The sequence below is a fragment of the Lissotriton helveticus genome, chromosome 11 (assembly GCF_964261635.1).
Source record: "Lissotriton helveticus chromosome 11, aLisHel1.1, whole genome shotgun sequence".
Taxonomy (NCBI): Eukaryota; Metazoa; Chordata; class Amphibia; order Caudata; family Salamandridae; genus Lissotriton; species Lissotriton helveticus.
The window spans coordinates 1,206,139,451-1,206,152,477 of NC_136072.1; positions in this window are offsets into that span (position 1 = coordinate 1,206,139,451).

The window sequence follows — 13,027 nt, forward strand, 5'->3', positions numbered from 1 at the left end:
ATCCTGAAAAGGTTTTTATTAAAAATAATCTCACTACTCCTAAAAGAAGTGAGAAAACACTAAACAAACATTTCATAAAAAGAAGCATTCTCAGTCCAGAGGAAGATCTCCCCAAGGGGGAGGTAGGTCTCCCCAGCGGGAGCCCTCTGAAAAGAGGTATAACCTCAAAAATAGGGATAATTTGAGAAAACCTGATAGATATCAAGATACTGATACACGTTCCTCTCGTACCTTTCAGACTTCCTCGCAGAATTCCAAAAGAAGAGGACGATCAGAACAAAAGGAAGAATGCGTGAAGTCCAAAGACGAACAGCACGTTCCAAAAAATAAGAAAACTCAATTCACCAAGAAGGTAGCAAGTGTAAAGATCAGACATGCCGAGGATCTTGAGGATACAACTCAAGAACGGGGAGTGGGCCCAGAGAATGCTAGACAGCACATCAGAAGTCACGATAGCTCGCAAGATCCTGAAGGATCATCTGGAGACAGTGGACTTGAATGAATGCATTCAAGTTGAAACTGCTGACACCAGGGTTAATGTACCCCATAAGTTATATGACGCAACACTCCGGATGAAGGGGACCTAACTAGAAAAATAAAAGCACTCTTTTGGGAGAAGCTATCTAAGGGTTATGACATTCTTCTAGCTGAACAAGACTGGCCACCTGAATTTGTCAGGGAGTGCCCACATGGCGAAGAGATAATTATGCCAGCCTTCTCAAATCACATTACAATTCATAGGAAATACACATATGCCAGAAAATGGGCAGTAGACCAGGCTCCAGCATTATATAAAAATCATGTAGAATGGGATGAGGACTCTCCTCAACATAAAATCCAGTTAAAAACTCAACCTACATGAAATGACAATATCCTGTTAAACAGGAAGCTAAAAAACAGGTCTGGGAGATTTTAAATCAACTTGAATACCAAGGAGTGATTGAAACATGCACCTCATCCATGAACAATCCTTTGTTTCCTGTCTCCACACCAGACAATACATATCGTCTAGTTTTGGACTACAGACACTTAAACTCTTGTTGCAAATCTTTTGCAGTACAAAATGCACACAGTGCAGCACTGATGAATAACATAGTGCGTAAAATAATTAAAACCACATTAGATATTTCAAATGGGTTTTTCTGTCAAAACATTGCACCAGAAAGCAGGTACTTGACCGCTTTCTCAATTATGGGGACACAGCCACAATTTTGCCGTCTCCCCCACGGATTCAAGAATAGTCCAGGGTTATTTTCAGCCAGAGTAACAGAGTTACTACAAACATATGATGATGAGGCATTATCTTATGTCGATGACATCTATCTTACAGACGATAATTTGGACGTGCACTTGAAAAGAGTGAACACCTTGGGTTTGCTTCTGACGGGTACAAATTCAATTTTAAGAAATAACGAATTGCCCACCTCAACGTCCTATTTTTAGGCTACGAGTTATCAAGTGAAGGCAAAAGCCTGGCAGCTACCTTTCTAGAGAAATGTGCGCTGCTCCAACCTCTAAAAATGCTGAAGCACTTACAGTCAATTCTAGGTTTCCTGAATTTTGGAAGAAATTATGTTCTAAATTACGCAGAAAGGGTTAAACCTCTCTATGAACTAATCAAACCTGATTTCAAACCAACTAATTGGACTCAAAATCACACTGAAATTTTGCGCTCAGTGCAAATAGACTTGTTAGCAAAAACACAATTACAGACACGCGACAACGTGCACAACCTTGTGATCCGAAACATCCCAGGGAGATGTGGATTCACATACTTGACCTTTATTGAAGGTGAAAAGGTATAAAAAGCATTTAAATCACACTGGAACAAGCTGAAATGAAATTCTCTTCTACGGAAACAATTCTGACAGCGGTTCAACCTGCAGTAGCAAAAGAGAGAGCTCTCATGCAGGGAAAACACATAATGATCGTTAAACCTGTACCTGCCCTCGAGGCAGTGACAAAAGCAAGCATTCCGAATGCTAAAGCCCTACATCCAAGGTGGATACAATGGGTTAATTATCTTACTGCAAAAGACGTTGAATACGTTTTTGACCACTACTTAAAAACACAATAATTCCTACAATACAAACACGAATGTCATCTGCCGACCGAGATTCTGCCTCTAGAACATTACGGCTGTATAATTTATACAGACGGATCAGCACAGCCCGTAATTGGGGTTAAGCAAGCTTATAGTGCTGCGTGCGCGATTGTTAAAGGTCGCTGGCACGAAGGTAAATTCAGACCTATGGTCACTAAAACTCAATCACTCGGAGACTGTACAGCTCAGCGAGCTGAACTTCAGGCTTTCAAGATGGCGCTTGAAAATACAGATCACAAATTACCCACACTCATAGCGATTCGTATTACTGCGTCCAGTCTTACAATGAATATCTACAGAACTGGGTTCAAAACGGTTTCAAAGACGCAAAAGGTGGAAAAATTAAGCCTAAAATGCTTTGGGAATAAGTAGTTCGATTACAGAAAGAACTACAAAAGACTCACGTGATTCATACACTGAGTCATCAGCGTGATGGCGTTCATGTTGAAGGGAATTCATTGGCTGATGAGGCCGCAAAGCCAGCTGGTCAAACGGCTTCCGTAGCTGCTATCACTCATTCAAAAATGAAAATAGACAGTGAAATAATGCAGACTGTCACCGCTTCAGTAAAAGACAGTGGTAAAACACTCCCGAAATGCTTTCCAGTAAAGTACTCATATATAACTGATGCAAATAATGTTCCTTTTGCTCGAATCCCTGGAGTGGGGGAGAGGGCAATTTCAAACATGGAACATAGGTTAGGACTAATCGTATCAGCACATGAAGGGCTGGCCTCTGCACACACAGGAGTTTCCGCCACAGTATCATTATTAAAACAGAGATATTGGTGGCCGCGCATGAGGAAACATACTAGAAACTATGTTCTAGAATGTGAAATCTGCCAAAAAATAAATCTTTCGACAGTGAAATGACCTGCACAGATACCCTTTCTGATTTCAGATAAACCATTAGCGTGTGTTTAACTGGACCACTGTGGTCCCTTATAAAGGGATGGCAACTTTAAATTTATCATGGTTGCAGTGGATTCCTGCACAAGATTCATTTGGATGTGGCCCCAGCGCTCGGCTGACGCTCAAACTGTTATAAAAGATTTATGAGTCTTTATCGGCACATTCGCAATCGGCACGCTACATTCTGACCAGGGTCTGGCGTTTAGCTCTCGGGCTTACAAGGATGCTGTGGTCAGCTTGGGCGTTGCATTGCGGTACTCAAGTCCATTCCATCCTGAGGGAAATGCGGTAGTGGAAAGAAAAAAATGTGACATAAAGCAATCTATAACAGCTAGGGTATTAGGTTCAGGTCATGGGTGGGTCAAACATCTAATAAGTATCCAACGTAGACTTAACAATCAGCCAAGAAATTCTCTGGCTGGAATCACTCCATATGAATTACTGTTTGGTACTAGAATGATTGTCGAAGACCTCGGTTGGCAAACTTCAGTGGTAGAACAAAAACCCTTTGATATCAAAGATCGTTTGGCTGTTTTACAGGAATGAAATGAAAGAAGAAGAAGTCTGAGTAACACAACACAAAAGCCAGCAACCACTGAAGAAAAAACACCTGTCCCAGCAAGACCCGTCTGGATTCCAAAGATTGGGGATCTAGTCAGGGAAAAGATGGTGGTGAAGAAGGAATTTGGGCCTTCTTACAGAAAAGCAGTACCTGTTATAGCAATCCACTGAACAAGATTATTGTTACTACCGCCCCTTGCTGGTAAAAGGGAGAACAGAGTTGTGTGCATCGACCTGGTCAAACCACATCATGTGGCCGATAATAAGTAGTAGGCCTAGTGGACTCTCAAGATGTAGCAGAAAACCTAATTTTGCTACAATCCAAGAGGTTCAAACTGAAAGACTTATCACCTTTGATAAACCTGCAGTAAGAAAAGAAGGACTATGCAACAATACCCTGGAACTTGTACCTCTTGAGACCAAAATAACAGTTTGTCAAGAAACTCCTGTCTACAATGATATATTCTCTGACTATACACATATGACAAAGGAAGAAGCAGCTCCATCAATTATAAACAATCCTGATGCAATTCCAACAATTGACAGAACTGCTTCTGGCTATTCCATCAACTTTGATACATTTTCTGAGGATCCCAGTGAACCTGAAAATACACAAGCAAATAAAACTTTCAAAGAAAAAATTACAGAACTCTTTTATCAACTTGAAAAAACATATCTGGTTTCACCATGGGTTGAATTTTGGATTGTGTTAGGTGTACTTTTTCTCCTGCTTTGGCTCATTCTTGTTTTAAGTTTGGGAAAGATGATAGATGGAAAATACAATACAATGGACACAGCAAGTAAGAACATCAACTTGCTGCTGAAACATCACAAATCATCTCATCGTGAACGAAGAGACCTGTCATCAGTGAACAACACAGCTGTTCCTATACCTGGTGGTATAGCATGGGACACAACTGATTATGACATTTATGGCCCGGTGGAACTGTTGAAGATTCCACACCAGTTTAACCCCTTCGGTGCTCATGACGAGCTCAGCTCGTCATGGCATATACCTCTCAGGTACTCATGACGAGCTGAGCTCGTCATGACCACACCCGTTTTGGTTGCTGTCCAGCACAGCAGGGGAATCGCGCTAGCAGCAATGTGGTTAAGGTTTCTTTGAGTGACTTTGTCTCACCCAGAACATTTTCTGATGATTGGGACTTTGAAGCAGTTAATAATATGATGACAAATTTAGAAATGTCAGCTAAATTTACAAAACATGAATTTTTAGAAGGTTCATCAGATTATGAACAAATGTATTGATTTAATCATTATGGTCACCATTATTTGCATAAATCTGCAAACCCTAGAAATGTTTTTACGTATAATCAATGGGAACATTGTCCAATGCCACCAAAGGGTAGCTCAAAAACATTTTATGACAAGTTTCCATACTTCTCAGGGTTTAATATCACAAATCCAGAAACTTTTTATTTAAAAAATATGAATAAGACAGGAATGAAAAACATGTTGACCAATACTAAACAAATGTATTCTGCAAACGTTTATGCTCAGCTGTCTACATTAGGTTTTGACTTTTGGAAAGACAACATTGAGACAAAAACCGTCTGGGGCACAAAAGAATGGCAGGTACAGGGTTTAGAAGCCTTATTCAGAGCCTGCATTATTCCAGAACAAATAATGTTTTTAAATGAGACAATTCAGTAAACATTTTGTCTTGGCTAAGATAAAAGATTTAAATAAACCGTCCATACCTAAGCCCACGCCTGGCAGTAATAACACTGCAGACGAGGAGGTAGACGTAAAACAGATTTTAAAACACAACAGAACTAATCCTGATTGGAAAAAATGGTTTATCTGGCCCACAGACACGAATAACTGTCAAGATAGTTTCCTGAACAAAACACAAGGGTTCACAGTGAATAGGCAAGATCCGAGATATTTCCAGATACAACATCCAGGGATAGTAACAACATACAGTGTAGGAAAACTATGCCTTGAGTGGCTACAGAAATCCACACTTTCAGAAATTAAACAACACTTATCTTCACGTAAAGACGGCGTTGATTTACGAGACTTCTTACTTGGACCTCGTAAGCCACGTCAAAAACGTTTCATATACGCCGGTATATATTCTGCTTACAATGAAGCATGGAAAATCACGCAAATGGAAACTGCAGAAAGAATACGAGAAATTGATCGTATTAATTTAGAGAAAGCTCTCTCTGTAGTGGACAATGGGTTAACGAGTCTGTCCTACAGAATTTATTCTAAGGACAGAATTGTATCATCTGCCATTGACATAATAGAGCAGGACTTGCTAATGCTACAACATGGCCAGTCTCAATAATCTCCGTTCAGGCTACGTGCCATGGCGTCTAATCAACACCACGTCATTGTTTACTGTCTTTAAACTTACAGATAAACAAATCTCTTTGGCACAAAGAGGAGCAGACTATACGGTGCTGAGCACTGAAAAACTGGAAAGATTACCATTAACTGTTTCTGAGAAACCAGTCATAGAATGGATAATACATGGCACCATCACGATACCAGTGACGATTTTCCAGTTTCAGTATTGCTTAAGACACATACCAGCAGGCATGTATGAAAGGTTGGATAAAGATTACATCAAGTCTACCTGGAATTTACCATACACACACAAATGTTGGAGTGGGGGAAAGGAGGTATTTCTTAGTGGTAAAAATTGTAAGAACTCACTAAGCAGTACACTTTGTGTCAAGGTATTAATTTAAACGGAGCCTACTAGGGTTCTTCAAATAACCTTTCTTGCCACCTGCACGGTTCACCAGCAGTGGTGATAGAACCAATTTTCAGGCAGCTTTCCAATGCCAGCTACGTTATGCTCAATGATCACAGCTGTTGTGGCATGTTGCCAGAAAAAGCATATCTAGTTAGTGTGTCAGCCAGGGTCACTTGTTGAATGCAAGCATTGTTTCCAAAAATCAAGACAGACAGGGAGTCGGCGTTATGGCCTTCACTGAATATCTCTTCTATACGAATTGATACTTTAAGCAGAATGAAAGCCATTCTTTTGCAAAAAACTGTTCCACTGACCTCGTACGGAGAAACGTATGATCTGCAAGTTGCAAGGACTTCTGCAGAGATACATGCATTATTATCAACAAACTGCCCAGTACATTTAGCAGAAATGTTAGGTCAAATCTTAAACATGTCGATACCAGCGGCATCGCACTTGTATTTAAGACAATTTTTTCGGGACTGTTAGTACCGTTTGAAGCAGTCCTTGGCATTTTTCCAAATTTCATGTACTCTGTGTTCGGCGGCCTGCCTCTCATTTTGGGACTCATAGCAGGAATTCTGTTTTTATTCGTTCTGCTCCGATATGGCAAGTCTAGTCACCAACGATACCCAGACTACTATGGAACAAGCCCTCCTAACCACGCGGTATCCTGAAAGGATTACACAGATTCTTGACTTGGCTCGTTTAAGAGATCTGAATACCACTTGGTTCCTTTCATTCAGACCAATCTGGCAAGATTGCCTCTTACCTGTTCTACGATGCCTGCTTTGCGGAGAAGAATGCGTGTTGGACAACTGTCTTACACTTCTATCAGTACTGCCTTTGAATGTTGACGCCTTGCTAGGTCCGATAACGACTCATGCATCATGTTGCCCCTAACGGCTACCAATCCTGATGACGGCATTAATTGAGGTCTCACTGGCAAGTCTAACTGAGGGTGAGATACGTGGAACAACAGGCACACAGGTACCACCTACTGCGAACATTGCTAATGCGGATAGCGCTGACAGCGATGCTTCTCATTTGTGCACATTTGATCTACTTGATGAAGTAATTCCACTTTCGCCTACTATGGTAGACGGTTTCTTTGCCAGCCTAGACAATCTGATGTTTTCTCCTGACACCGAGAACAACTTTTGAATCTTGAACACAGTGTTCCATGAACTCTGAAATCTGACCTTTGCTTTTTCAAAACAAACATTCTAAATTGGGAACTCTATTTTTCTACGATTCAATTTGAACTTTTTCCAAATTAGAACTATTGATGGCACAGAGTAATCTGCTTAAAGTAGAACTATTCTTAGAGAACAAGAATTCTTTTTGAATACTTCCTAGAGACAATATTTGGCCTTGTCATCAGAACCCAAAAAGTTGATATACTATGCTATGGGATGGCCTTGAATTTTTTTTCTGTACTTAAGAGCCATTTCATCGATGTAATTACGTGATTCATTAGGTTAGCATTAATCTTTTCATGCTTTATATCATATATGTAAACACTTTTCTCGAATGCATACAGTTTATGCTCATTTCGTGTACAGCCTTTTCAAATGCAAATTTTGAATTTTGGGTGGGACTGTAAACACATGCTTTAGATATGTTTCAGTACTTATAATTTAGTAATATTGAACTTAATAAAGTGGAGTGGGTGTTGTATATGAATTTAGGACCCTAGTGTACTTTTCCCGACTCATGCCCATATATAGGTATAAATCACCCTATCCTTATACATGCATAGAAATCATAACCATATTTAGACTTAGCCTATGCAGTCCAGAATCCACAACGATTTCTTGGAAAACCCGCCTTCAGCAGTCAGGGACTTCCCGTTGCTTAAATATTTATTTATCAAAGAAATCATGGAGTTTTCAAACAACTGAGTCTTTGATGACGTTATTATGTCCAACCTTACGTCAAACTCGGCACCTTTAATGTATAAATATGCCCACATTTGCCCAAGCAAACACACGGTGGTTTGGAGCAGTTCAACTATCTACTTGCCCGCGCCCTGCTACAGCAAGTGCCGAAGGAAACCGACCCTCCAGCTGACGCACTGAGAGAGAGGCTGTCTTTTCTCCTGCCGAGAAATCCAGCTCCAGTGTTTCCAGGCTACCCTTGCAGGTTGCTGGGAAATCGAGTCCTGAGAGAGAGAGATACAAGACCTCCTTCATTCTAAACTAAGGTACGGAGCTGATTAGACCCTTCGAGAATTCTTGGAATAGATTCTTGGCATAAAGAATACTTAACTTAAGATACACCTCACTTACTTCTTCCCTAGTACTAGACCTAAGTTAAGTACACCGGGGTAGGCGTATTTTAGAAGCACCAGTTGACTACTTTTAGTGATTATTTATTAATGTATGTATCTTATGTTATTTTATATGGCTTGGAAACCACACCATGCATTTAAAGTATTATTTTATAATACTCTTTGTACTGTATGCATTATACTTTGCAACCAGTATTAAGATTGTAGCAGTTCATTTCCTATGCTTGAGAAAGAAGACTGTTCAATAAATACTTTTATTGAAAATGCCCGTCTCTCTATTTCTCTGCACCTCTAGTGAAACGTAGCATGCACGATTGACTATATGAAATAGTTGTCTATTGTTTCCGCGACTCTAGAGATACCTTTCTTATCCTGGGGAAACAAAGTTGTCATGTTTATGCGGTTGTCAGAAACTAATCCCTTCTTGTGAATTCGAGAAAGTTTCTAGTGACCTCTGAGCTAGCTGGCACTCACAATTAAGTTTAATATATTCGATAGAGACCTAGTTGACCTCAGTCCTACGTCTCAACTGTAGTATATATTATTCCAATGCGCAGAGCCTATTGAGAATATAGGAACTACACTACAGGGTCACACGGTTTCACAGTGTGCACCAATTGTGATATGCTTTACGAAATACACTCATATGTTATGATTCCTGTGTCTGTCATTTCCAGCCCTGAAGAAGTCTAGGGTTTACACCCCAATGACAAAACACGTGTTGGCTGATCTTTGTGATGTTTTTAGAATAAAAAGGGAAAAAAAGAACATCTGCACTGAGACTGGACTTTTTTGGCTCAGATTTTCCAAACCAGACGAACGTGTGTGCATAGGATTTGACTGCTTTGCTTTTCGGACCTTGTGGTCCTCATTGTAGGGTTTTAGGGGTTTCTCCCTCACCTGTTGCACTTTTTCACTTCTGTACTAATTGACGAATAACGAACACTGCAGGTGCAGTAATTCAATACACCCTTCTGGTTATATACATTGTAGTTACACCAGAGTAACTTCAGTAATTACGCATTACCTTGTAATACAAAATTACCCAAATTAAGCTATTACTCTGACTTGAGTAATAAAGAGTGATTTGGGAAAGAATTGCTGCTGCAGGAGCACAGGAACAATAAACTAAGAAAGAGCGACTAGTTGCTGGACACAGCTTTACTTGCCCTGTAGCGTATTAGCACAAAATGCATTCACTAGCCCATTTTTAATGCAAGGATCCATTTTACAATAAGAAAATAGCTTCAAATGCTGGATTAAACTTCTCTCATTATTATGCACAATTTCAAGTAATTTTGCAGAAATTAGAGAGAATTACTGAACTTATGCCCACTCCTGCTTGCAACAGGCTTAGATGTAGCTATTAATTTCTACCATGAACTCTTAGGAGGGACAGTTAGCTCTCTCCCTGCTCCCCCTCCCCCCACGTTTCTATCATATCATGAAAGGTGACATAGTGGTCAAGCCTGACAAGAAAACAAAAACACCCCAACTCACAATCCTTGATGGGGGCCACAGAACTTGCCTCTCAATGTAGTAAGCGTGGGACAAACTTTGCGATTTCCTGTTTAGGCATCCCTGTGTCTTCACCCACTTCAATATCAATGCAATGTCCCCCTCCAACTTGAAAGTGTTATGAAATTCAGAGCAGCTTGTTATCAGCAATAGTACAGCAATAGTACAGAGCACACCAGATTTAACCAGGCATGACTCTGTGGTTGAGAAAGAAAAGGAGAACAGTAAACAAAAACAAACACTATCCTGAAGTCATATGGTCTGTTCAGCGGCCATAGATGCAAGAGTGGGCCACCTCTTAAGGCTGCCATGGAATCCTTGGCTTCTGTTACATCCTCTCCTGAAGGAGAAGCCTCTTTGTCACTGGGTGGCCTCACTTCAGGGCTATACTGGGATTCTTCTTCCTTTACTTCTTTTGCTGTCCTCTTGTGGTTTGCTCTGAGGTGGATTTATTGCGCATTCTCTTAAATGCTGTGTGACTGTCCTTCTGGGTTTGTCATCCAGCATCGGAGTCCAGATGGCCATTTGGCCAATGCTCCCCTTTGGACTCAAGCCGAGTCCAGACCTCACTTGGGGTGGTGAAGTATCTAGTGATACTGCCATCCAGTAAGCAAGCTTAGCCAAGAGCGTCAATGAAAAGCGTAAGTTCAGTTGTTGTTATTGTTTCTTAACCTCCAGGAACAATTTGTGTCTCTTTCGGGACCTCAGTCCAGCCACGGCCCATGCAGGTAAGAGCAGTGGGGAGGTGGCGCCCTGTAGGGCGATTTTCAACAGGCGATGACGAGGGAAAATTACATAAATAATGAATTTTCCTTTGTCTATTGAAATCCCCCCCTTGCCCCACCACTCTGACCTGCACGGGCCGCGGCTGCCTTGGTCATTAAATCACTAGGGTGTGCACTTTGCACTTCTTAACAGTCCAGGAGCCCGTGCTGAGAGAGGCTTGGAGGATTCAGTTTCTATCCCGGTACTTAAATAGCCGCGCAACCCCTGGTCTGGGAGTGGCCCTAGGTTGCCCCAGGTAGTGGTCATTATCTAGAGACCCTGTATGCTTGCTCTATGGAGAAGAACCTGGATTGATTATTGGTTGGCACTGTTGTGGGGCCCTTTTTCCAGGTAAAAATCTGGGGCCTCTACTCCCTCCGGTACCCTAACATACCTGCATTATTCCTACAGAGCGACCATCCGATCGCCTGCTATATCCACTTTCAGCACCTGAATTTGTGTCTGCATGACTTGCACTGAAGGCATCATGGTTGCTATTGCAGATTCATTGATTATTACATGATGTTCGACAGTTTTCTGTGATCCACTCTCAATAACCCTAGTTCCAGGGCCACGGCATCTATTTTTTGCTCCAACGTAGACTTAACATCCAATAAGGCTTGCAGGATAGCCTCAAATTTTCAATGTGTTCCTTAAGGCTACGGAATCAGTAGTTTAGGGTGAGTCATTCACCTCCATCACAACCGGATCAGTGTCCCCATGTGCCCGCCTCTTCGGGACCCTTAGGCTTGCCCTTGATTGCTCAGAAACCCAATCACTTGACCATTCTCAAATCAGTCCTCTAAATATGGAGAGGGGGGGGGCAGCTATGTTCAGTGCTCACAATGATTCAGTGGAGGCAAGTATTAGTAGCAGCTATTAGTGTCCCCATAAGTTCAACTTTTCGATGTGGCTCCAGTTTGATGCCCAGGATGCAGGTTGCAGTATATTGCTAATTTGCTATAGTCACATTCTGAATAGAGACTTTATGCAAGCAAAGAGGAGCTTGGTCAATTCAAGTATCAATAGGAGGAGGGGGTGTTCTGCTCCCCCAGGGAGCCAGTGGGGAGTTGCGAACCTATGGCCAATAGAGGCAGTACACTTCAGGGTCCTGGTCACTCACCGGCCCTGATATGGCTCTGTTTGCACCTCTCCTGTCTCAGGTCACAGTAGGCAGCCTTGCTGTCCTCTTGTCCGGTGTGGTGGGTTGAGGAGTTGTAGGAAAGTGCCCTTTTTGGATGGTCATCCCCCCACTTTGTGCCCTATTGCTAATGTCCATAACTTTTAAAATGCACTGGAGCCTGCTGTCCAGGCCCCAGGGTAACAAGTGTTCTCTCCATAAAACCAGTTTGTGTGAATTGACAATCCCAATTGGCAAAGACTTTATCCCTGTTATAAGTTCCTAGTGTATCATACCCGTGGTACGCATGGCATGGGTGGTAAAGGGGTCCCTACTGCTTCCATTACTGTTTGTGCGAGCCTGAGTGACCCAAGTGACCCAAGTAAACTCCCTACAGCCGGCCTGCCACTGGAGACCGCAGGAACAGTGTAAACTACTCCATTTCGACTTTGCCTTCACCATGTGTGGCAAAGTCAATGCACTGCTTTTAATGAATGTCAGTCACCCCTAAGGCATGCTTTGGACCCCAAGAGGTGGGGTGCATTATATTAAAGGCTTGGGCATGTAAGTGCAAGTATATATGTCCCTATAGTGGCCGTTACCATTAAAGTACACTATAAGTGACAATAGGCAGACCAGAGCATACCATGGACCTGCACCCTGGCGGACCTGGGGCTGGGAGCTCCATCATGAGACTGCCTAAAATGGTTAGTTTGGTTTCAAACAACATGCCCTCTGACCCCTGACATTAATATTGTGTGAAGCGCGATTCAGCGTACACCCAGGTTGTTAGCTTAGAGATTGCCCAACTGGTTGCCCCAGTTTCTCTGTGCTCTGGATGGCTTGCTTCTGTCAAGACAGGATACTGACCTCCTTCCAGGCATTGTGATAACTCCCAGGAGTGAGGAGCATAGGCCTGAGCAGGAATGAGGTCACATATCCTCCCTCCCTGGTGGGCTCGTGAAGCGGCAGGAGTTAAGAGCATAGGCCCGAGCAGGAATGAGGTCACATACCCTCCCTCCCTTGC